This window comes from Erythrolamprus reginae, chromosome 2 (genome assembly GCF_031021105.1).
Source record: "Erythrolamprus reginae isolate rEryReg1 chromosome 2, rEryReg1.hap1, whole genome shotgun sequence".
Lineage (NCBI taxonomy): Eukaryota > Metazoa > Chordata > Lepidosauria > Squamata > Dipsadidae > Erythrolamprus > Erythrolamprus reginae.
Genome location: NC_091951.1, coordinates 258,934,111 through 258,958,983, shown reverse-complemented (window position 1 = coordinate 258,958,983; position 24,873 = coordinate 258,934,111). Strand labels below are relative to the sequence as shown.

Genomic DNA, 24,873 nt, shown 5'->3' with positions numbered 1-24,873 from the left:
ATCAGTGGGCTCCAGCTACCCGCCCTGGATGACATCTTCACATCTCGCTGTTCTAGGAAGGTGCATAACATTCTCAAAGACTCTTCTCATCCTGCTTACAATCTTTTTGAACTGTTGCCTTCTGGCAGCAGATACAGAACAACTAGAACTCGGACCACACGTTTCCTGAATAGTTTTTATCCCAAAGCTATACTCGCACTTAACAACAAACTAAAGGGGGGAACATCAGTGAACTGTTGGACAATATTACTCGGTTTGTCATGTAGATGGTTGAGTGGTTCAGGGTGGGGACTTTGTAGTGGTGGGACATTTTATTCTATTTTTTATTCTATTTTTATTCTATTTTTAAATTTACCTATTCTGATTTTATGTGTGGTGGGACTGGTCTTTGGGTGTCACATGACTTTCGTTGCCAATAACAATTCATTGTTTTGACAATGACAATAAATTTATTATTAATTTATTAATTATTATTAATTTATTATTATTATTATTAAGAAGTAAGTTTTGGTTAAAAGGAGTGGGCTGCTGGGGTTTCAGGAGAACCTCTAGCTAAGATTCTGTGCAGTTTGGAGAAACAAATCCTACTTCTGGCTGGCCCTGGCCCATCCCATCCCTCTGAGTTTCCACATGGCCCATTTTGGAAGCAAGGGCCATGTGCACAGAGGCTCGGGGAGGGTGAAAAATGGGCCTACTGGAAGTTTCTATTTCTGGCCTCTAGATGACCTCCAGAGCATGGGGAGACCATTTCTGCCATCCTGGAGGCCCGAGGAAATCCTACAGAGCAGGGGAGGTCAAAAACGCCTCCTGCCATGGTGCAGGAGGCTGACTAGGCTACACCCACCATGGCCACACCCACCCAGAAACCAGGCACAGAACTTCTTGCTAATTTTTTTGAATCCCACCCCTCATAAGTAATCCTTAACTTCCAATCAAAACTGAGATTGGAACTTCTGTCATGAAGTCATGTGGTCATGAAGCGAATCACATGGTTGTTGAATAAATCTGATCTCCCTCCCCAGGTCACAGATAATGATCATGTGATCTTGCAATGATCGTAAATACATTCTGGTTGCCAAATTCCAAATGACAATCATGTAACAGCAAGGATTCTGAAAAGTTCAAGCAATGGTCGTAAGTCACTTTTTTCAGGAGTATTGTAACTTAACAGTCACTAAACAAAGGGTCACAAACTCAGGACTAATTGCATTTTAAATTTGTTATTGTTTTTCTAAGCAAACAATGGTTATTTATTATTATTATTATTATTATTATTATTATTTTATTTAAAACAAACACATAAAAACACACAAACATAAAACAAAAACACACACATCCAGGATTATTAACAATGGTTAATATTATGTAAGATTCATTGAAACAAGCTAACAGTAACAATAACTCGCCGCCCTGAGTCTATTTAGAGAAGAGCAGCCTATAAATTTAATAAAATAAAATAAATAAGTAAGTAAGTAAGTAAATAGAACTTCTTTCAGTAAGCCACCATTAACACCAGAGAGGGGCTACGCACAAATCTAATAAATAAATTTATTCAGCCGACAGAAAATCAAGAGTTACCAACAAAAGATTTCTTTGCAACTGAGCCAGAGAAGAAAAGACTATGAGCTAATCCATGTAATACTAAACCCATCTTTTTCAAATCACTTGCCTTCTAAATCTACTTAAGCATGCCCATCATAACCTTTAATCATTTTTGCTGAGGCTGATGGTAATTTGTAGTGTAATGACTCTGGAAAGAACAAATTTTGGAGAGACCATGCTAATTATGATTTTAATATTAGAATATTAGAAAAAAAGGGGCCATGTACAAGGGCTGTGTCAGCTTCTCCTATAAGGAGAGCCTATAGTAATCAGGACTCTTCAGTAAGAGTGAAGAATGGCAAGAGGCATGATAAAAGCCTATAAAATTATGCACCATTCAACAACAAAGAACTTTTTTTTTGGTCTCTCTCAGGATAGAACTTGAAGTCATCAACTGCAACTAAATGTAGGGAGATTCAGAACTAAGAAGTGTTTTTTTCCACTTAGCTATACTATGGAATTTGCTGCCAGAAACTATGGGAAGTGATGGTGAATGCACAGTTGGCACACAAAGCCACAGGTGGAACACAAAGTCATATCGGAAGGCATGCAAGACATTGCCCTGTCAGCTCCAGCATGTATGTGTGTGCTGGCCAGCTATTTTCGGCCTTCTTTTCGGCTGTTTTTGCTCTCCCCATGCTTCAGGAAGCTTCCTGAACCTTGGGGATGGTGAAAAATGGCCCAACAGGCCAAACAGAAGTGCATAAAAGCAATTCCAGCTGGGCTTTTGGGCCGTTTTTTGCCATCCCCAGGGTTCAGGAAAGCCTCCTGAAGCGAAAACAGCCAAATGAAAATCTAGAGGCTTCAATGAAGCCTTTGTGCGACAGGGGCAGCATGGAGGGGGTTGTGCGCATGCATGGGGGGAAGCACAGGGATTGTGCACATGCACGGGGGAAGCACTGCATTATGGGTGTGGGCACACGCATACACCCTATCTAACGCATGCGCCCACTTTTGGCACCCAACCAAAAAAAGGTTCGCCATCACTGAACTATGGTAAACAAAGATTTGGAATAGGCTTAAAACAGGATTGTCCGAATTAATGAAAGACCAGGCTATCGAAAGCTACTATGGTAAAGAAGGGTTTACAGTCAAGGGTGAAGCCAGATTGACTTAACTGCAGTAATACACTTAACAACTGTAGCTAGAAAGGTTGTAAAGGTTGTAAAATGAGGCTTAACTGACTTGCTTAGCAGTTTTGGCATCAACTATAGTCGTTAAGTTGAAGACTACATATACTGTCATGGAAAATGTGGCATAGAAAATACGATTATCCAGTTACTTTTCTTTACTATAAACCCAGCTTGGAAACCTGCTTTTGGACCAACTTTATGGTACTGTGCATTAGAAACAAAACCACAACTTAGGACACAGAAGACTCAGGTTCCAGTCCACTCTCAGCCATGAAAACCTGGTGACTTTTTGACAATCATTCAGCCTTAACGCACTTTTACTTCAGAAAGTGATCGTTATTGCCATAATTAAAAATTACAAGTGTGTGTGTGTGTTATTTATGCCAACATGAGCTGTTGGAGCATAAAAACAAGATTGATATTGAAAAATAAAGCATATCAGTTTTTAATAACAAGTTCCTTCTTTACATTGTCCCACTATTTTCCTGGCCAATACTGGACTCCAAACCCGTTAACTTTGATCATTTGTGGATGGGGCTGCTGAGAATTGCAAAATCAGTGGTTAGAAAAGTAGCAAAATAACTTGGGTAACTCTAAGAGTAGACGCCATGTCTATTAACCAGCACCGGTCCGTACATGCCAGAAACAAGGATAAGCAAACACGTGAACCCCCTCTGGTCCGCAAAAAAACCTCTCTCCGTGGAAGCGGTCCCTAGTTCGGGCGGGGCACTGCCGAGGGGGTTGGGGTTGGGATGGGGCACTGTTCTAGAAAACAGAATCTCACAAAGCAACACTATAGAAAACATTTCATTTCTACAACCTCCCAAGTATGTACCGTATATACTCGAGTATAAGCCGAGTTTTGCAGCACAAAAAATGTGCTGAAAAATCTGACCTCGGCTTATACTAGAATCACTGAAGAAATCTGTGAATTAGTAATGCTATGGATGGCAGTGAAGACAGTGCTTTGTTTGAGAATGACAGTAGCGATGGTGATGACTGCGAACTCAGTGATGATGACAATGTCTATGCTGATAACCTCACAGCAGCAAATGCTGGAGCTCTGTTTGGACATACAGATGATGATGAGTGTTCTGTCTGGGTCCCCCCAGACGCCAACACCAACTAAAAAGAGTATCCAGACACACTGGTAAAAAGAAAAGGCAGTTTATATATTTGAAAGCAAACACAGGTAACAAAAACTGTTCTTACAGACAGGAACGTTATGAAGCTTCACAGAGGTTTCACGACGTCCAGGCAATAAAACAGGATTCTTGCTGGCAAAAACAACACTGGAGGTAATAAAACCCATGCCTCCCCCAAGTCTTCAGCCTTCGAAACCACAAGCCAGGATCAGAGACGCCAAGAATCGAATCAAGGTCACATGACTCCCAATTGATAACTCTCCACAATACAGTAAGGGCGGGCCTGCCTTTTCAACCCTGCTGAGGAGAACCACACCCAAACCCAGCTGTTACCAATTCAGGGATGGAAATACCTTGCTAATTGGCCCCTTCTTTGGGCTGCCCGTCTCTGCCTCATATCTATGATAGCCTGGGCGTCTTCATCTAATGAATCCAGGCTACTCGCTGGGGAGAGCCCCCCCCCGGGGGTCTCAGGCTGCTCTCCCTCCTCCTCTTCCTCTTCTGCCTGGTCCTCCCCCTCCTGCTCATCGTCCTCCCCCTCTGAGCATGGATCCGGCAGAGTTCCAGCCGTTCCCCTGAGGAGCCTCAGGCTGAATCACAACAATGAGGAATCCAGTTTTTAAGGATTTTTAGCTTGGTTGCTGATTGAGCTACTTTTTTTTACTTTTTAAGTTATTGTTAATGCCAGATTGTTTTTGTTTACCCTCTTTTAAACTTACACAACTAGTTTACTAGTTTTCTTTGAAATAAATATTCTAAAACATTTAATCTACTGATACCTCAATTAATGTAATTTTATTGGTTTCCATTTTTATAAGTTACCAGTAGCCACTTCATTTTCCACCCTAGGTTTATACTCGGGTCAATAAGTTTTTCCCAGATTTTTGTGGCAAAAGTATGTGCTGCGGCTTATAATCGGGTTGGCTTATACTCAAGTATATACGGGTATTTTAACAGCACATTAATACTTATTGGGTTAATACACAGAATACAAAGTTAAACCCACAAATCAGGTTTAACTCTTAGTGAGTCGAAGTAGTTTTCTTGGTACTATAATGAAACTGGGTTATCACTATCTTCTTTTCTGGGACATTTTTTTCTATTTTCCAAGCTAGTCTAAACCAGTGATTCTCAAAGTGGGTGGTACCGTCCCCTGGGGGGCGGTGGGATGACTAGCAGGGCCCTAAGAAGCAAGGGGTGGCAGGGGGGATGCTAAGAGGGGCTAGGGGGCGTCAGGAGGTTTGCCATACTGGCCACACACCCAAACTAGTCCTGTTCCGGGATCCCTGCTGCCCATGTACACCCAATTGGCCATTCATCACTTTTCCCGCCACACAGCACTTCTGGCCCACCCTCCACAGCCACGGCTTATATAAATTTGCAATACAGGCACTTGCTTCACCACACCTCACCAACGCCCCGGTCACCTTCCGGTCACTGCTTTCTCGACCTACCCTGCCCAATCTCTGCTCTGCAGCTTGCCTGCCTGAAGTGCTGCACCCCTGATCTATCTGCCAGGTAAGCCTGCAAAGTCAGAGAAATCCAAAGAGGGGAGGGGGATGCTGCAAAAAAGGTTGCCTTACACCCATGCTGGCTCCACAGCACTTATGGCTCCAAAGCAGCCCACTGGCTTCTCAACCGGCCATCTGCCTGCTCCCTTTGTGGATCAGTCCAGTCGACCACCTACGCCACTCTGGCAACATTGACCACGGCACTGGGTTGGAAGTCAGTGGGCTGCCTCAAAGTCCCACGTCTCGCAGAGTTGGCATGGGAGGCACGGGCAGAAGGCCTTTTCTACAGAATCCCCCTACCCTATTTAAATCGCCCTGCAGTTCTCTCCCTTTGCAGAAATGGGGTGGGCAATTTTACGGAGGATTGGTGGGGGGATATGTGCCCCTCTGGGATGGAGAGTGGGGCAAGAGATGGCACAATAGGTTGCCCTGGCCCTTCTCAACTGTCCTTCTTCCAGTCCATCCTCCCCATGAGATAACAATGAGACAGCCGGGTGCAGCTGCACTGGCAGCTCTGCCCTGCCCGACTCCACCCGCCACACTTTCGGTGAAATTCCCAGGAAACGGCCAGAGCAAAGGGTGGGCCCGGCCAGCGCTTGGCTTACCTTCCTGGCGAGGCTCAGAGACCACCTGGAACACCCAAACACCGGCTCTTCACTTTCTGCCTGTCATGCCAAGGTTCCTGCTAGCCCAGGGACTGACTGCATGACAGGGGAGGCAACATTGCCAGAGCACGGTTGCTACCGCTGCTGCCACTCCTCTTGTCTTCAGCTCCGGGACCTTTGTGGGATAGGAAGTGTTGGAGCACGCACCTATGGAGCTTCACCAGCCTCAGAGTCTGCTGGTCAATGGGCTGGGAGGGGCCTTGGCTGGGCACACCGGGAGGGAGGGAAGAAGGGAGGGAGGAAGGAAGGCATGGCCATACGCCACGGCGACATTGAGTTCCCTGCACTCTGCAGGGAACCCCGATATCGACATTGTCTGGAGGGCCTGGTTCTCTTGGAACCAGACCAGAACCATCCTGGAGGGATGGGGATGTGACCTGGGACCTGGAACACCTCGATCAAGCCCTCAAGAAAGCCGACATAGAGCTCTCAATTGGCGGCGCAGGAAAATGGCTTCAAAAAGTCATCCAAGTCATAGCAGCCACAAGTTTAATAGTTTAGCAAAGAAGGGGTTTTTTTTTCTTTTCAATGAAAATGTTTTTCTTGGTAGAACTGAGTAAAAATACATATCAATATTACCACAAGGGTGCCAAGTACAGATTGGATAAATAATTTCAATGGTGGCAAACTTTGATTTTGTTTTTACAGCTGTTGACCTTCAACAGAGGAACATTTTTGATATCTACTGTACAAGGAGCAATTTGTTATTCTACTAAAAGACAACTTTGATTTGTTTGAATTAGACTGAACTTTTAAGATACTTCATTATGGATAAGAAGAAGAGATTTATTTATTAGATTTGTATGCCGTCCCTCTCCGTAGACTCGGGGTGGCTGGGACTGTACAGGTATAAATTGAGATACTAAAAAGGCTGTGAGAGCAAACATCTGTTAACAGCTAGACTTTGTAACACTAAGGAATTCTTGATATTGATGACATGGAGATAAGTAATTATGAAGAATTGGTGGTGTTTTTAAAAGACCTTTGTGAGGAAAGAAAAGACAAAAGATCCCTTATGTGATTTAAAGGGAGACTTTTTTGGACTGTGATTTGGAAAGGAAAGAGAAAAAGAGCTTAATATCATCTCCAATGATGAAAACAAAGAACAAGAAGATAAGGTAGAAAAGATGAACTCAGAAAAGAATGAATACTTTAATTACAAAAAGAAGAAGGACATTGTAAATGAACAAATTAATGATTATATTGCAAGTCACAATGATTTTACTGGGCTTTATAGTAAAGAAATGAAAATGGGGAGAAAATATTGGCATCGAATGAAACAATTAAAAAAAGAAGGGAGTAACATTGAGGAGAGAGGGAAAATGAAGATAGAACTGGGCAAGTATTATTTTTAAAAAGAAAGGAAAAAGCTTGGGGGAGAAAGATGAGGTTATAAATGCAAAAAGAAGAAAAAGGGGGGAAAGTTAAGAAAGCGGGAGGGAAACATGAAAATGGATGAAAAGAAAAGCATGGGTCCTTTTTTTCATCCTTTTTACTTGTTATCTTATGACATTATTATGGTATATGAATAGTGATTACTGAGACAAAAGATTGGCTGTTGAAATGAAGTTTCAAATTTAATTGATGGAAGAAAGTATAATTTGCTAAGCTACTATTGTTGTATAAGTTGGTTATGTCAATGATTTATGAATTTGACGTAATTCAATCAAATTAGCAAACTAATAATAAGATGATAATATGTATTTTCTATTTTCTTTTTCACTTTTTTAGATTTTAGTATTAGGATATAAAACATTGTTAATCTTTTATTTTATAGTAGATAGATGTAATTTTATTAAGGAAATTTACAATACAATTGTTGGAAGTAAGCATAAATTGCAAAGTCAATGGGTTCATATGTAAAGTTTTCCTGATAAAAGATTTGAATAATCTATAAATGTGCGTAAAACCACAATGTAAGAATTATGGTATTGAGGATACTGCTGTAAATTAAGATACAAAAGAACAGTATTATTGTTAATATGAGACTACAAGATAAGGTGAAAGTTACATTTTTATGTTTTATTGGGTGTATAGAAATGGTTGGGGGGGGGAATTAAAGATGAATTAAGATATTAAGGAAGGAGAGGAAGCAATGAGGCCCAAAATTAAGAAGCACACGAAATAAAAATTAGCTGTGTAACCTAGTCCTAGCAACGAATCTGGAACAAAATTGAATTAGTTGGTGGTAGTCCCAGGAGACAAAAATAGGATAAGGAAGTAGCACAAGTTAAAATACATATACCAAAAGTCAAGATTTAAATGATTAATCTAAGTTTGATGATTAGCAAGTAACTACACATACTTTCACTTCAATGTGTCTCAACAAAGACAATTTAACACTTCTAAGCAAACCAACCGAAAATGCAATAAACATGTTAATTTTTAAAATGCCACTTGATTATGAGTCAGAAGCAGGCAACTCTGGGGGAGGTGACATATTTGGAATTACGAACACAGGTAAGTACACTTATCAAGTATTTTAAAGATGGATTGACTGTCACAATCAGCAGATTGGGATATAAGGCACCACATTAATAGAAGTTAAACTTAACCTCTGCCGTCGCTTTCTTCTACCATACTGGATTATTTATGGGGGCCAAACTCCATTGTTGCAAATAAAGACGAGGTATTAGTGCTCTACTGAATGTCACTTACTCACTTTATTTTTATTACAGAAATATTTTAAAAATACAGGTGGGAAGGAGCAGTTTCCTGGTTCACTATGTTTGTTTGTTTGTTTGTTTGTTTGGATTTGTATGTCGCCCCTCTCTGAGGGCTCTGTTGCCTACTGTTGGTCTGAGTTGATTTTCACTCAATGTATTTTTGAGACATTAGTTACTTTATATTACGAGGGTCGCCCAGAAAGTAACGCACCACATTTTTTTTCTCAGTCTACAGCAATGGTACAAATTTGAATCTTTAGATATAAGTTTGATTTTATCTGAATTGTCAGGAGTGCGTGTGTAAGTTTTGTATTTCTTCAAACTGATAGCATAGCTGCAGCAGTGTTTTGAAATGGCGTCTGTAAGTAATGTACATTACAAGCAGCGTGTCATCATTGCATTTCTTGCTGCGGAGAAAGAAACTGTTAGGAACATTCACAAACGTTTGAGTACTCTTTATGGAGAATCTGAAGTCAACAGAAGTATGGTTAGTCACTGGGCACAAAGAGTGATGTCATTAGAGAAGAAAATTGCTTATAGAAAATATTAAAAGAAAAGATTAATGATACAAAAGCACAAGCTAGTAATATATACAGAATGTTATCGCAAACGGAAGAGGGAGTAATAAAAGGCTTGACAAGATGCTGGCAAAATGATTTACAAATAGACGAAAGTGAAATGAAAGAAATAGTAGAAAATATATATAAGATTAAGAATACAAGAGTTAAAGAGATGAGAAGAAAAATTTTACATAAATGGTATTTTATACACCAGCACAACTTGCACACTTCCAGGGAAAAGGGAAAGGTAACTGTTAGCATGGTTGCCAAAAGAAAGAAATGTTTATGCATATGTTCTGAGAGTGCGTTGAAGTTCAGAAACTTTGAAAGGAAGTACAGAACAAAATAAATAAAATGCTAAATATTAACTGGATAATTACAAAAGAAATAGCGATATTAATTAAACAAAGAGAACTAAGAGATTTTAAAGAAATAAAAACTGCAGCATTGGAAAGTGCTCAAGCGGTAGTGGTATTGGGTTGGAAAGAGTCTATAAAATGGACATTACAGAACTGGTACTTTGTATGGTGGATCACATTCATTTTGAAATCATGGAAATAAGATCAAACAATTTTGATGAAAATAAATTGGGGAAGCTGATGGCATGATGGAATAAGGTGAAAGGTTATATACTGAGTAGAATCTGTGATGAAAATGTAAAAAATAAACTCCAATCACTTTTAATAATAACAAATGCAAAGTAGAGCTAAGGAAATTAAATATATATATATATATATATATATATATATAAACTAGTAAATATTTGAACCCCCCCAATTTGTGGTGGGATTGTCAGTCGGGTGATGGGCACATGCACTGTGCACCGTTTTATGTTTGTTTTATGTAACCTTATGTGCAAAACCAATAAAAATATATTTTAAAAAAAGAAAAGAAGAAGACAGTTCGGTAGAGCTCCAAGATTTGCAGTGTTGGTTTGTGACCAGAACAAGGAGTGGCACCGACAGGTCATACACACCCTTGTGTCTCGCTGGAGGAAATCTATAGAACGGGATGGAGATTATGTGGAAAAATAAGGAGTATAGAAGAAACATCATTCTTTCTTGTGTGTAAGTTTCATTGTGTTCAATAAATAATTGTTGAAGAAAAAAAATGTGATGCATTACTTTCTGGGAGACCTTTGTACATGAAACCATAAAGTTGCATGCTCTTTTCAATACACTCATACTAGTGTATAAAAAGCAGCTTATTTGCTTTAAAACTCTAATTCCAAAGTCAAGAATTTATATTATGCAAGCATATCTAAATAAAATGGTCCCATTTTCAACAATTTAAAAAAAATATTTTCTGAAGATTGAAATTTAGGATTCAAATATGATGCTGAATGGCAGCTAACAAAACCTGAAAGGTGACAGATATGCTAGGAGAGGTTGGTCAAGTACAATAAATACTTCTGAACTTTGCAAAAGCCCTTTCACTTTTCTAATCTATGGTTTGTCACTTCTGAATGCATTCCCAGCACTTAAATATAAATCTTCAAAATAAAACCTGTTTCTCCAATGGAGCCCAAGAAAAGAAACGAGGGGCCTTGCCGTTCTCAGCTTGGTTGTTTTGTTGCAGGCATTTCGTGACCCAAATTATGTCATTGATTATGTTACCTAGTTTGGATCATGAAACATCTGCAAGAAAACTACCAAGCTCAGAGAGGACCAATTGCCCCTCATTTCAACCCTGAGCTACAATATTCTCCTTTATTGAAAGCAATGTAGTATAAATGTATTTTTCTTGCAAAAAAATTAATGGATTTTTCAACTGGACATCTGCTCCGTGTAAATTAGTTACACAACAAAGCTGAATCAGTTTTTCTAACATTTTCAACATGAAGCAATCATGTTTGTACTATGTTTGATTTGGGGATTTTTTTTGGAAAAGCACAAGCACTGCAGCTGATCTTGACAAGTTTTAAGTATCATATGGCCTATAACAGTGATGGCAACCCTTTTTTCCCATGGGTGCCAAAAGTGCGTGCATGTGCGCTATTACGTTTGCAAGTGCCCAGACCCATAATTCAATGCCTGGGGAGGGTAAAAAATGGCCTCCCCTCTACCTGGAGTCCCTCTGGAAGCTAGAAATGGCCCATTTCCCAACTTCTGGTGGGCCCAGTAGACCCATTTTTCACCCTTCCGAGGCTCTACAAGCTTCCCTGGAGCGGGCAAAAATGCCCTCCCCCATTCCTCCGGAGGCCCTCTGTAAGCCCAAAACGCCCTCCCATAGCTTCCATGTGAGCCAAATTCAACTGTTGGAGTTGAGCTAGGGAAATGACTTGTGTGCCAGCAGATATGGCTCCATATGCCACCTGTGCCACTCGTGCTATAGGTTCGCCCTTACTGGCCTATAATATCCAATCTTTTCTATCCATAAACATACTTCCACAAAGCAGCAATTTCAAACCTTTCTATCTAATAGAAACTCAGTCTTCTATGATTCAGCCTGAGCTTTGATTTTCATTAAAGGCCTTTCATATGCCCTGCCAACAATCCAAATACATTTCATGAAAATATTACACAAATCCTCTCAGAGTTGTTATGTTGGTTATGCAATTTGTACAAAAGTGTTTACCATGTTCTTAGAATGGTGGCAGTATATTTTCTTCCCATTTAGTCAGCTTTTGCAACTTTGTGCTGCTACTATTTAAAATACTTCCTCTTTTTAAAAATAAACTTTAAAAAAATCTCAATTTATATTTATTCTTTTATTTATGAATTTTCTTCAATGGTTTATTCCTGCTGCTAGCCACATTTATTGACGATGGGAAAATGCAATGAGAATCCAATAAATAAATACAAATTTCACATAAAAGTCATTTACTATTTTCTTATCTTCGTAAAATAAAGAAAATGCAAATGACAGTGGTAACTCTACTTAAGAACTTAATTCGTTCTGTGACCAGGTTCTAAAGTAGAAGCAATTTTTCCCATAGGAATCAATGTAAAAGCAAATAATATATGCAAACTCATTAGGAAAGAAAAAAAAGCTCAGAATTCGGGTGGGAGGATGAGGAGGAAGAAGAGGAGAAGGAGAGTCACTGCCGGAGGGAGAAGGTGAGGTGAGGGGAATTTAAAAAAATCCAAAACTTTAGGGCTTAAAAAAAAAAAGAGGGACTCTGAGGCGGCAGGGAGGAGCATGTACCTCCAATACACCTGGTGCGAGGCTGCCTCCCCATACACTGCCTCCTATACATTGGCTGCTGCTGCTGCTGCTACCTGCTGCCTCTTCCTTCCCATGCTGAAGGGCTCCCCTCTCCGCTCGCTCTGTAGCTGGCGCCTTTCCTTCACTGTGGTGACTCCTCAGCTGCCCAGAGTGAAGGGAGCATTTCTTTTCTCTGGGCACTGGCAGAGGTTTATTCCCTCTTCAAGTGCCCAGAGAAAGTAAAATGTTTCGTTCACTCTGGACTTCACTTTTAAAGTGCCACCAAAAGGCTCCTCTGGCAGCCCAGATGGCTGGGATTAAAGGGGGAATGGCAGGAAACTGGCTGGGCCTTCATGCCGCTCTCAAATTTCCTGGGAAATTTTTCTGGGCTTGGGTTCTTAAGTAGAGGCAAAAAAATATTGAACACCCGGTTCTTATCTAGAAAAGTTCTTAAGTAGAGTCGTTCTTAAGTAGAGGTACCACTGTATTTGGTCACAAAATAAGCGTAAACTAAGTGTGAGTGGGAGGGTTGGAGGATTTTGCTGCTTTCCTTCGTAACACTTTTGCGGCATTAAAATTGTTTGGAGGTGGGTTTTTTTCAAAAGATAAACTCATATTACAGTTCATATTACGGACAGGGCTATTTTTGTCTCATCAAAATAACAAAATAACGGAAAAAATTCTGTCCATTTTTAGCAATCACAGAACTTACATTCAGCAATAGGATTCCAGGGGGCTTTTGGAAAAATAAAACAATAATTCCTGAGCAAATCTTGAGCATTTTAGCCTTGGGGCCACAGATTACTCACACACATACCAGTACTCCTGATTGAGACCAGAACATCCATTGCTAAGTGATGCCTTAGTGGTGAATCACGCCCAAATCTATGACTTCTGCCGCAGTCATTATGTGAATCACAAAGCAATCACACCACAATCATTAAGCAAATCCAGCCTGGTCACCAGTGGTGATCATATGACCCTGGTACATTGAAACTGTAGTAAACATATGCCAGTTGTCACATGCCAAATTGTTAATAACAAAACCATGATGGCAAAAATTGTGACATTCGTAAGTGCAAGGACCAGTTTTGTAAGTCACTTTTTTTCACTGTTGTTATAACTTCAGTCATTAAACTAATACTTGTTAAGTCAAAGACTATCTTACCTATAAATCCATTTGCATACACTCCAGATCTATCTCAGCAAATGTTAAAAGCTTAATTCTAAATTTACAAATCTGATACACCTGAAGGTAATTATATTGTTGGCATATACAACATTTTACAACAGTAATGGCCAGTATCAATAATACATTTAGGAAGAAAACAACCTACCTTTCCAGTACTGTAACAAAGTGTTTTTTTGAGTGATTTTCCAAAAATAGTTAAATACGGTGCTAAAAAAATGTGTATGTTTGTGGTATGAATGTATATGGCTTGGTTATACTATATAGTGAATTGCATTTTTAATTTACAAAACACACTTATCAGGCATATTTAATACCTATATTATTTCTTAATATAGACAAGTTTAAAAATAATACCTGTAACTCTTTTAATGTTTCTCAGATTAAAAATATATTTGATTATTTATTGTGGGAAATGTTTCTCAGATCAAAAATATAGTTGATTATTTATTGTAGGAAAACAGAGGGACCTTTATAATGTCAAATGGATGTTTTTAGACATGTGTCTACACCACTAATTAGTGGAGCATCCAAAATAGCACATCCTATCTTTGGGGTTCAAGAAAACAGCAAAGGAATATATTGTCATATAATACTTGTAAATGAATAGCAGATATAAACTATTAATTTGATCCCACTGTGATTTTAAGACTCAAGGAAAACAATCTAGTTAGAGAAACGATAACAGTGCTTGCCTCCTACCTTTTAATTGGTTATGTTTGCAGATTCAAGATTGGAAGTGAGTGGCACATACAGAAATGCAAGTCAGTCTCAAAAATCCTGCTCAGAGTTGTAACTGGAGCATATGGAACGTTCTGCTATTAAATGAACAAACAAATCAGATTATTAGCCTACTTTGTTTTGTAACAGAAAATTATTAATACAGGGGCCACGCTGGTTACACTAACGTAAACTTTGTACAAATATGTACAGCAAGCAGCTCTTCTGTAAAACCAACATATGGTACACAATTCAACTGCAACAGCAATTGATTTTACAATTCTTAATTTTGAACTAAACTTAGCTTCCAAGAAAATATAAGATTCCTGATCAAATAAGACACATTTTGACTCATTAATGTCTCAATTTTCTTAGCAAAATTTCAGTTTGCTTTTTGTTTTTCTTTTTTGCTATAGTTGAGCAAGCAACCAAGCAACATCCAACACAGCAACCATGCAAAACTTTATCACACTGAAATCTAAATAGTTTCAGAGTTCAAGTACATTGATGAGCATCTGAATAATTTCCCGAGAATAGCATGAAAACATATGTAATTCACATTCATCTGAACAGAGGTCCTATCCAAATTGATTTTAAGTTGCAAAATAGAATTTTACATATTAAAATACTTATTTCAAAGCATGCACATATAAGAACGCGATGTTACTGAAGCAAGTACTGTATTTGGGCATAAAGTTATTACAGGGTGCATTCTTATTTCTTGAAAAAGAGTCATTTTAAACCATGACACTGATGTTCATGATTGTTTGGCTTCTCCGGAGGGCAGCAAAATTGAAATAAAGGCTAGTTTGAACAGTTTAGTTGATCACAAACTTTGGCAGGAAATTAGATGTATTTATTTATTCATTATGTATATATTTATTCATTCATTTATTTAGGATTCTTTTACTACAGTCCGGTGATAGATTTAACAGCACCAGATGCCATATATGACTTAAGATAGGCGTTAATCTAATATTCCATCATGTGGGAGGCAACTAGGAAGCTATATAAAATCAATATACTGTATAATTTAAACTCTGAGTATGTATGACAATTTAAAAGTTAAAATCATTCCTTTCCTAAAGAATCTCCAGTTAAGTTAGATTAAACTCAGAAATAAAACATTTTGGAAGTGAACATTAGCACTTTACAAAATCCACACATCAATTTTTGAGATGTTATCGATGCTTTCCTCAACTTGTCACAATCCAGATGTACAGGAATTGCACTCCCAAAATTACCTGCCAAAGCAGCTATTTGTAAAAGAGAGCACTTTATTTATACAGATGTTTTTAGAACCGGCATCTTTTTTAGCCTTTCCTATTATATTCACTGATATACCTTTTCACAATAACACCTAGCATAATACTACGTGGGATTTTGCAACACTTCTTAACAAGTTTAATCTTAACACCAATTATAACTTTCACAAGCTTAAGTGTTAAACTGCTTTTAACACCTCTACAATCCTGTATTTGATATGACAAGGGAAAGGAGACAGCAGTGGAATGAGGGGTTATCTAGGTATTTAATGTTGCTTGAAAAAAACAACATTCAGAAGTACCTTTTACACACCTAGCCATTGATAGAACTACTTCAGTTTTATATTAGATACTAAAAGCCTCCATCATTTATCTGAAGTCATTCACCCAACAAAATTTCCTATTTCATCTGTTTAGATTCATACAACAAATTAAGGGATTAAGTGCTATTTGGACCAAACATGTATTCATCTACAACAGATGACAAAATAAAACAAACAAGCCACTCGCCATAATGCTTTTTCCAGGTAAATTAGTAGAAAGAATTTAAAATAACACTATGAAAGGGTAAAAAGGGCTATCCCAATTTCTGGAAAGGTAAACATTAGGTCAATAAGTAAGTTTTAAGAATGCCCACAAACAAGGATTTAGATGTCAGTACAAGTATTATTTACTTACACTTCCCAAAATACTGTATTTTTTTTTAAGTCCCAGTAATGGGACAAGTAGACAGCTAGAACACAGGAAGCTTAGGCTCTAAAAACTGTCTGTGCCTGGATTGATGTTAGTTTGCTCATAAATGGCCTATACCAGAAGCGTGTAAGTTTGCCAGTGACATCCTATTATTTAAAGTACTTAAAAACAAAAAGGGGAGGGCACAGAAGAGCTACAAAATGTTCTTTAAAGATGGAGGACTGCAACTAAAATTATAGTTCAAGGAGAGAGAAAAATTGTAACTTCACATTTCTATTCTATTCTATTCTACTCTACTCCTTGATGGGTTCCAAGCTTCCACTGATAGACAACAGAAGGAATTTTAGAAGGATGAGGTTTTAGAACAGAAGTTTCTAACCTTGGTAACTTTAAAACTTGTGGACTTCAATTCCCATAGTTCCTCAGCCAGCTTTGCTGGCTGAGGAATTCTGGGAGTTGAAGTCCACAAGTCTTAAAGTTGCCAAAGTTGGAGATCCCTGGTTTAGAAAGTTCAAATCTCAGTTAAAATATTCAATAGTGGGTGCTAATTACTAAGTAATGAAATAAATAGTTTCTAGCAGTTGGTGTTACAGAAACAGATTTCTAAATTGTTCTTACAACTGTCAATCTCAATACTAGTTATCTGCTTATCAGATCTCTAGAAAAATAAAACTCTGTCCTCAAAGACCTCAAAGATTTTAGCTGGGTACTATAATCCCAATATTTCTGCCTAGCAGTTGCCAAGTGAACCTGAAAAGCATTTTTTATTATTTTTTAAAAAAACTAAGGTGATGATATCCTTTTTTTTACTACCGTTCTGACGGGTGTGGCTTGGTGGCAGGGGAAGGATATCAGTGCGCATCCACGGATGCGTCTCACTGTGCAATTTCACTTCCCCACATGCTCAGGACCACATTACAAGACAAAACACAGCTGAGGAGCTTATCAGCTGTGCCTTGGACAAAGAACTAAAGAGGAGGGCAGGCTTCTTCCATCACCAAAAAATTGCATCATTAGTGGGTTCCTATCCCTGCGGTGCTCAGGGCCGCAATGGTAGGAACCCACCACTGATTTCACCCCAGTGGCATTCCCAAATGTTTCACTGGAAAGAAATTCTGAATACTATAAAAATGGATTGTGGTCTTAATAGGAATGCATCATCTAGAAAACTCATCAACTAAAGAATCAGATTTGGGGTTATTTTTTTCTTTACCCATCTCCCACCACATAAAACTAACTATAATCTGTTTAGACATAAACATATTTACATTAGCAAAACACAATCCACCTTTCTGTAGGGCTAAGTAATAAACACCTTTTTAGTAGGCTTGCAAAACAAAGTTCTAACATATAACAAACATAAGCTGTACAAACCATAACAAACCCCTTTTAAAATTTATATTTATCTACACTGGTCCTATAAAACATTAGAAATTCTCTTTAGCTAGATTTTTTTTTTATCACAAAGTGGAACAGCTTCCACTAAACCAGTTTACATTCACTTAATTATATTCCTCTGAGAAGAGGACATCAATAACATTTCTTCTGTAGGTCCTATATAAACCAATCTGACCAATTGCTAACAGTATATAATTCTCTGCAGGAGTTAGTTTCTTGCAATTAATTATAGCATATGCAGAAGTGTTTTCAAGAATTTTTTTTTTACCTGCAAATAAGAGAACATGCTTGGAATCCCCAAAATATTTGGAATACTTCATGGCTCACCAGCCTCCCCCACCATTCCTGGACTGCCAGTGCAATTCTAATCTAATATTTACCAAAAATAAAGCCTGCTGAGTTCAATGGGGCTGATTCCAAATATGCATTCTTCAAATTGCAGTCCAAATCTCAGCAGCCCTTGCTTTAAAAAAAATCAGCCGAATCCAGCAAGGCAACGCTGTTAAGTCTACAATTGCTTTCTATCTGTATAATTTGGCACATAATATAGAAACACAGCTCTAGTTGTAATCCATTAGATGTTGGAATCCCCACAATTTGACAACAAAGCCTGCTGAGCTAGTAACATAGGCTGATCTTCAAATACTGGCAGCATTTTCTAGTTTTTTTCTCTGCAGAAAAGGATAAAACCCACCTGCTGCATTCTTCTACATTCCCTTTTGTTTGGTATTTTATTTCACACCCTCAGTTACTTTTTAAGAAAAAAAATTAAGGCTTATGCTTTCTAAAAGGTGTTTCTTGTCCTTCTTTGGAATACTGTCATCAATCACAAGTTTTAACTTAAAGTAACGTGGGACATTACCCAGTGCATGGAGGAGAGCCTTATCTGGGTGTTAACTTCATAAACCAAATTCAAAATGCACATTTTGAGACCCTTCCTCCATATAAATATAAATAATTAAACCCAGAATAAGAAGATTCAGTACCTAGACTTTCAAGCAACAAGCCTTCAAAGAGAAATAATCTTCACATTTAAAAGACTGAACTATTTGGCTCAAACTAAAATATTGAAAAATTCTATTTATGTGCATTCTTAACATGAAACCAAGATCCAAAATGCTTTCTTCCACCAGTACAGATCAACAAAGAGTCAAAAAAAGTCAGCAGCAGATAAGCAGGAAAGCACTTAGCCTTATACACAGCTTCAGTGCTTTACAGCCCCCTCTAAACTGTTTAAAGCACCATTTTATATGCATGCTTTATTTTAGAAAAGTGATGGATAGTGCAGAATGCATGGCTAACTACTAAGGAATAATTGCTCTGAGAAGAAACCACAGCTAAGTAAAATATAAACAAAACTATCATTAGCTGTGATGGCTTGGTAAGCATTTTAGGTGTGACAAAAAGCCTCTGGCTTATCAGTCAACATACAGTATTCTTGCTCAGAGCCAAACACCAGGAAGAAAACAGAGGAATAAGAAAGGAGTCTCACAATTCATATGGTAATTAAATGTCAGGGCAATGCTTTCACTACAAAGGAATGGAATCAATGTTCATCCAGAAACCACAACCTAATAATGAATATATACATAATATAAAACGTGACATCAGATTTGTTCAGTCACTGCAAGGGACAAATTCTGCAGAGGTGAAACAAGCAACTGGCCCATTTTTCCATCGCTAAAGGACTATTCCCAAAATGCTGCCTGACTTAGAAGTGCAATACTTAAGTATTTCAGTTTATCCTAATTGGAAGCACAAACCAACTTTCTTCTTCATCTGGTTGTCTGTAACAAAAATGGACCTAATGAAAACTATCCTTTTCAAATGCAGCTCTATTTTTATCACAAGGCAATTTCCATCTTTGTTCACATCAATGCAATAAGCTGTCTTTTGTGATTCATTTCTCTAAAACCAAGGCTATAAGGAGCATTTGAAAGTATATAACTAACCAAGTTGAGGCACAGTTTGTTGAATAACAGGCAAAAGATTATGCTGATCTGTTCTTTTTTTCAGATAGATTTTCTTTCCACCCCTTGGTTTGCAATTTAGAATCATTACCTACTATACATGTGTGTTCATTCTCACATACATTTTGGAATTCTACATTTCATACAAATATTCATGAGGTTCTGCTTAAGCAGTTTTAATCATAATGTTCAGCATTTCCTATGCTACACTTACAGAGTCCACATGGCTTGTTTCTTATAATCTTTTAAATTAGGTCTCTACAATTTTTGCTACCTCCAACCAAATGTTGACCAATAGCTTTATATTGTCGCTTTTCAGATCAATGTCTGCTTTAAAATCCAGAATCAATCATTTCTACTATATTAATAATTACATTTTGCTTGTACATCATAATGCAGGCTCAATGTTGAATATGGTGGACTCAATTTGAAAGTACATGTATACCTTTACCACACTCAGCAAAACATGACATTTCAAGATTAATTAAGGAGCAATAATTACTATAATTGCCAGTTCAGGATAGAGGACGGTGAGTATAATCTTGAGCTGAAATTTTATTTAAGGACGCACAAGGTACAGAGGTCTGTTTTCCCTGAGCCCCAAAATAGGTCATTGAGTTAAAAAAGAAAAAGGGACTAATAAAATATTTTTCTTTTACTAAAGACAGCTAGAAATGACAGAGAAGCAAAGAAATATTGTAAGAAAAGCAATTTTCATTTATTAGTTTGTACAGAATATTGTTTTAAATAAGCATTACAGAGCAAGAATCTGGTCAATGACCCAATCCAGCTTGTGTAATTGCCATTCATTTAATGAGATGAAAACACCTGCCAAATTGAATCAAATGGCCTTCTAAGAGCCATAATTTATATTTACCTAATTTAAAAAATACAAGTGTCAATGCTTTTAATATTAATGTATTCACTACAAAATATTTCTGAGATGCCTGCAGGTATATGTACCTAGATACCCATGCATATATAGACCAGTGTTTCCCAACCTTGGCAACTTGAAGATATTTGGACTTCAACTCCCAGAATTCCCCAGCCAGTGAATGCTGGCTGGGCAATTCTGGGAGTTGAAGTCCAGATATCTTCAAGTTGCCAAGGTTGGGAAACACTGGTCTATATACGCATGGGTATCTAGGTACATATACCTGCAGGCAAACACTGATATAGATCATACATCAATAATTGCTGGCTCTGGCCTGCCTCACATTTTCCTTACTGTATTCAATTTGCTGCATTTGCGTTTTGCTTTCAATTACGCTGAATGCTATTATACTTCCCTGAGAGTAACCTCCACTCTATCTAATCCACCAAGTTGAGAAATTACCCTCCAGCCCACATATAAGAACTCATGGTCCCGGACTTTCACTATTTTCAACTAGTCATTTTTCCCGTTAAAAAATGCAATAAGACTCCTCAACTCCATTTGTGGCCTTCAGCAACTCAGATTCCTTCAAGCATCAATTTGGTCGGAAAACCAATTTGGATTCTACAGTAATTTAGCAAAATGGTATACAGGGAATAAAATAGCAGATACTTGTATTCCCCAAAGTAAGTCTGCATGCTCATAAGAACCCCTCAGGGGTATTATTACAGGGGGCTGTTTTGGTCTGTACAACTCCTTCCCCTAGGTTCCATTTTTATTTAAGAAAAGAAGCACTAACCTAACTGAATTGGCAAAATTCAGGTTTCCCAGCAGATTTAATCTAAGTTCACAATGTTTTGTTTCCAATATTTCAACTAACAAAAATGGAAAGAACCACAGTGACTGTAAAGGTATTGATTTTTAAAACCTTCAGTTAACTACATGGGATTTACTCCAAGGTAAGACTGCAATGGTTTGCAGTTTTAATGTCATTATAGTCAACATGCTAAAATAAATAATTATTTAATTATTTAACAGCTCTGAAATCTACCTGGCTTCCTCCTCCCCCTCCCCCCCCAAAAGAAGTATATCAAGTCTTTCAGATTCTAGAATATTCTTAACTCTGCTCAGTGCTTTTCTGGAAACTCATTCGTTTCCTTGTTCTAGAAACAATGTTTATCAAACCTTGGCAACTCTAAGGCTCATGGACCTCAACTCCATAAAAATCCCCAGCCACATTTGCTGGGAGTTCTGTAAACTTAAGTCCAGAGAGTAGCCAAGTTTGAACTAGCCAAGATTGAGAAACACTGCTTTACAACGTGTCCTATTCCAAACTAGTGGTTAGAATGCAGTACTGCAGGGTTACACTTCTGCTGATTGTTTGAGTGCCAGCAGCTGGATTCTCATGGGGTCAAGGTTGACTCAGCTTCTTCAAAGACCCAGCTTATGGGGGAAATATGCTAACTCTAAAAACAGCTTGGAGAGGGCTGTAAAGCAGTATTTAAGTCTAATTGCTATTGTATCCCAGCTCCTACTGGCCCCACAAGCTGTGCAGCTGCTAGTCAAACCAATTTTGGCTTGTGATAGTTACAACCCAGTTTAACTGGAAGAACCTTTATTAGACTCAGGAGACCTCAAACTTAGCAACTTTTAAGAGGTGTGGATTTCAACTCTCAGAATTCTCCAGCCAGCATAGCATAGCATAGCTGGCTGGAGAATTCTGAGTTTGAAGTCCACAAATCTTAAAAGTTGCCAAGTTTGAGAACCTCTTGCCATAGACCAGAGGAAGGCAAAGTTGGCTCTTCTATGAAATGTGGACTTCAACTCCCAGAATTCCTGAGCTAACCATGATTGGTTCAGGAATTCTGGGAGTTGAAGTCCACAAGTCATAAAAGAGCCAACTTTGACTCTCCCCTCCCCCTAGACTGAAGGCCTTTCCGCTACAATACAAACAGTATTTTTTTTCAAATGCAACAGGAGGCATGTGGCTACCTACACACCACACCCAAATGCACCTACTGTCCTCGATAAGCCCTTAGGTTTTTACCTACACAACCCCTACATTTAAATTGGTTGTGGTTAAAGTGCAGCACTGGGGGCTACTTCAGCTAACTGCCAGCTGTAGTTCAGCAGTTCAAATCTCACCACAGGTTCAAGGTTGACTCAGCCTTCCAAAGTGGGTAAAATGAGGACCCAGGCTGTTGGGGGCTGTAAAAGCACTATGAAGGGGTACGCGAACCTAAATGCCATTGATATAATTGCCAGTTTGAAGACCTCTGCCCTAGGCAGAAAAGGCCATTCTGCTACAATACAAGCAGCATTTTTCAAACGCAACAGGAGGCAAGTGGCAACCAACACACCACACCCAAATAGGACTACTGCCCTGGAAAAGCCCTTGGTTTTTCTTTTACCTACACAACCCCTACATTTTAAGTTGATGGTTGTTGTTGCTTTTTTTAAGCTGGAACCCTGGAAAAGAATGCATAAAAAGTCAAACCGTATTTGCACTTAAAGGGCATTCCGAGGAATAAATAATAATAATAAACCGACTTTCATTTCCATCTTCATTTACCGGTCCCACCCACCCTTTAAACACTCACTCACTTCTTACCCCTACACCCACCCATCCACACACTTCTTAACCACCCCTCCAACCTCGACGAGCCTCTAACCTGACAAAAGTCCCAAAGCTTTGAACTTGTCGGAGCCCCCAAGACGGTCCAAGACGACCCCTTAAACAAGCGAGTCAGAGCAAAGCCAAGTCACCCCGGCGCACTCCCTTTTTGCACTCCGTCCGGCAACGTCCGTCAATCGCGCCCCACCTGCGCTCCCAGCACCTGCGCAATGAGCGGGACTGGGAATTAAGAAGCCACGCGGCCGCCGCCAGCTCATCTACGGCTCAATCGCTCACACCTGCGTCGGCTGGGCGCTCGGCTCGGCTCTTCCCCCGCCTACGAAACCCACACCCCTCGTAAGCGCTCCTCCCGGATGCAAAACTGATCGCGGCTTCTGCCACTATCTGGGATGGGGAAATTTGGAGTGGATTTTTTTTTTTTACCCTGCTATTGCAAAACCCTCAAAAGTCTCCTGGGATTTTTTTTTTTTTAATATAACTGCAAGGAAAAAATCCAGCTCCTATGTAAACTAACCCCGCTTGGTTGCAAATCGCGCCCGGCGATTAAATCCCTCCATCCCTCTCCACGCACACGCCTAACGCCGAAGCGAGCCTCGCCCTTTTCCTGCCAACGCCGAGCCTTCGATTTAGCTTGAGCTTTTGGGCATCGTCCTTAGGCTTGCCGTGCCAGCGAGGTGTGACCTCTATTGCAAACTCGGTGGGGATTTTTTATTTTTTTGCATTGAGCTTCGAGGAACTTTTGGAGCTCCTAAACCGGGAGCCGCTTTTGCTCGCCCGGGAATTTCTTCTTTTCTAAAGCGCCGGTTGGGAAGCGGCGCTCGGGTGAAACTTTTGACTTCGCCCTACTCCCGAGTGAAAGCCGCGCCTAAGAAACCGACCGATTTTATTATTTTTAAACAAACCCCAACTTTGCCGGCGTTCGGGGCAATCCCCAATAGGGTTCAATGGTAACTAAATAACGTTAGACCTCCACCTTAACAACGAGTATGTGAGTTATTGAAGAGCATTTAAAACGAGAGGTGCCGAGTATCCTTTTTGGGAGTATGTATAAATCAACTGCAAAGGACCTCGACTGTATTGGGACGCCAATGTTTTAAAAAATAACAATCACTATTGGGTTTGCAACAGCCGTATATGGCTAAAAGAGCCAGTTCTGCCCTCCTTCCCCATCGCAGGAAAAAAAAAACATATCTGACCTCTTTTTTTTTTTCAATTTGCCGTGCAAAAATTACTCTCGGCGTAGCCTTTTGCACAAAACGATTTGCAGGCGCTGGCGGGAAAAAAAGAAAACGGCCCCTCTAGCTCTTCACCAAAAGGTGGCAGCGCTGAAATGCGCCTGCGCTGAAATGGCGGCAACAACCAAAAAATTTTTTTTAAAAAAAATTTACCAATTGCCCTTATCAAATCCACCTGCTACGAGGTGGGGGGTATATCCTATGGCAATAAATTTTAAATCCCAGAAGTCTTAGCTTTCAATCTCCATTTTTTAAAAAAAAAAACAGCTTTACTATCCAATGGGTTTTCCTCAAACACTGATTTGTGCGAAGCCTTCGTTTACATTGCTGCTTATTTTTCTAACCACGTTGGTTCAATATGCTCCGTTTTAGGCATGCGAATCTTTACCGCGAGTAATTCTTTTCAATCCATGTTTTGTTAAAGTGCCCCTTATTGGGGAGGGATGCATCTCTGCTCTTCGTAGT

At 39.1% G+C, this 24,873-nt stretch overlaps 1 protein-coding gene across 11 annotated transcripts in view; it reads right to left on the bottom strand.

The window, feature by feature from the left end:
• ELAVL2 (ELAV like RNA binding protein 2) overlaps positions 1–24,510 on the bottom strand; it is a 213,462-nt gene extending 188,952 nt beyond the window's left edge. For 2 of the 11 annotated variants that reach the window (XM_070742495.1, XM_070742500.1), the window contains exons 1-2: positions 23,211–23,376; positions 14,321–14,433 (exon numbers count right to left, since the gene is read on the bottom strand). The gene's annotated coding sequence lies outside the window, so the exon portion shown is untranslated. Of the gene's footprint in view, positions 1–14,320; positions 14,437–23,210; positions 23,382–24,369 lie in introns of those variants that run through there. The other 9 variants (XM_070742491.1, XM_070742499.1, XM_070742490.1 and 6 more) reach the window with 9 other exon arrangements.
• Positions 24,511–24,873: the final 363 nt, after the last annotated feature.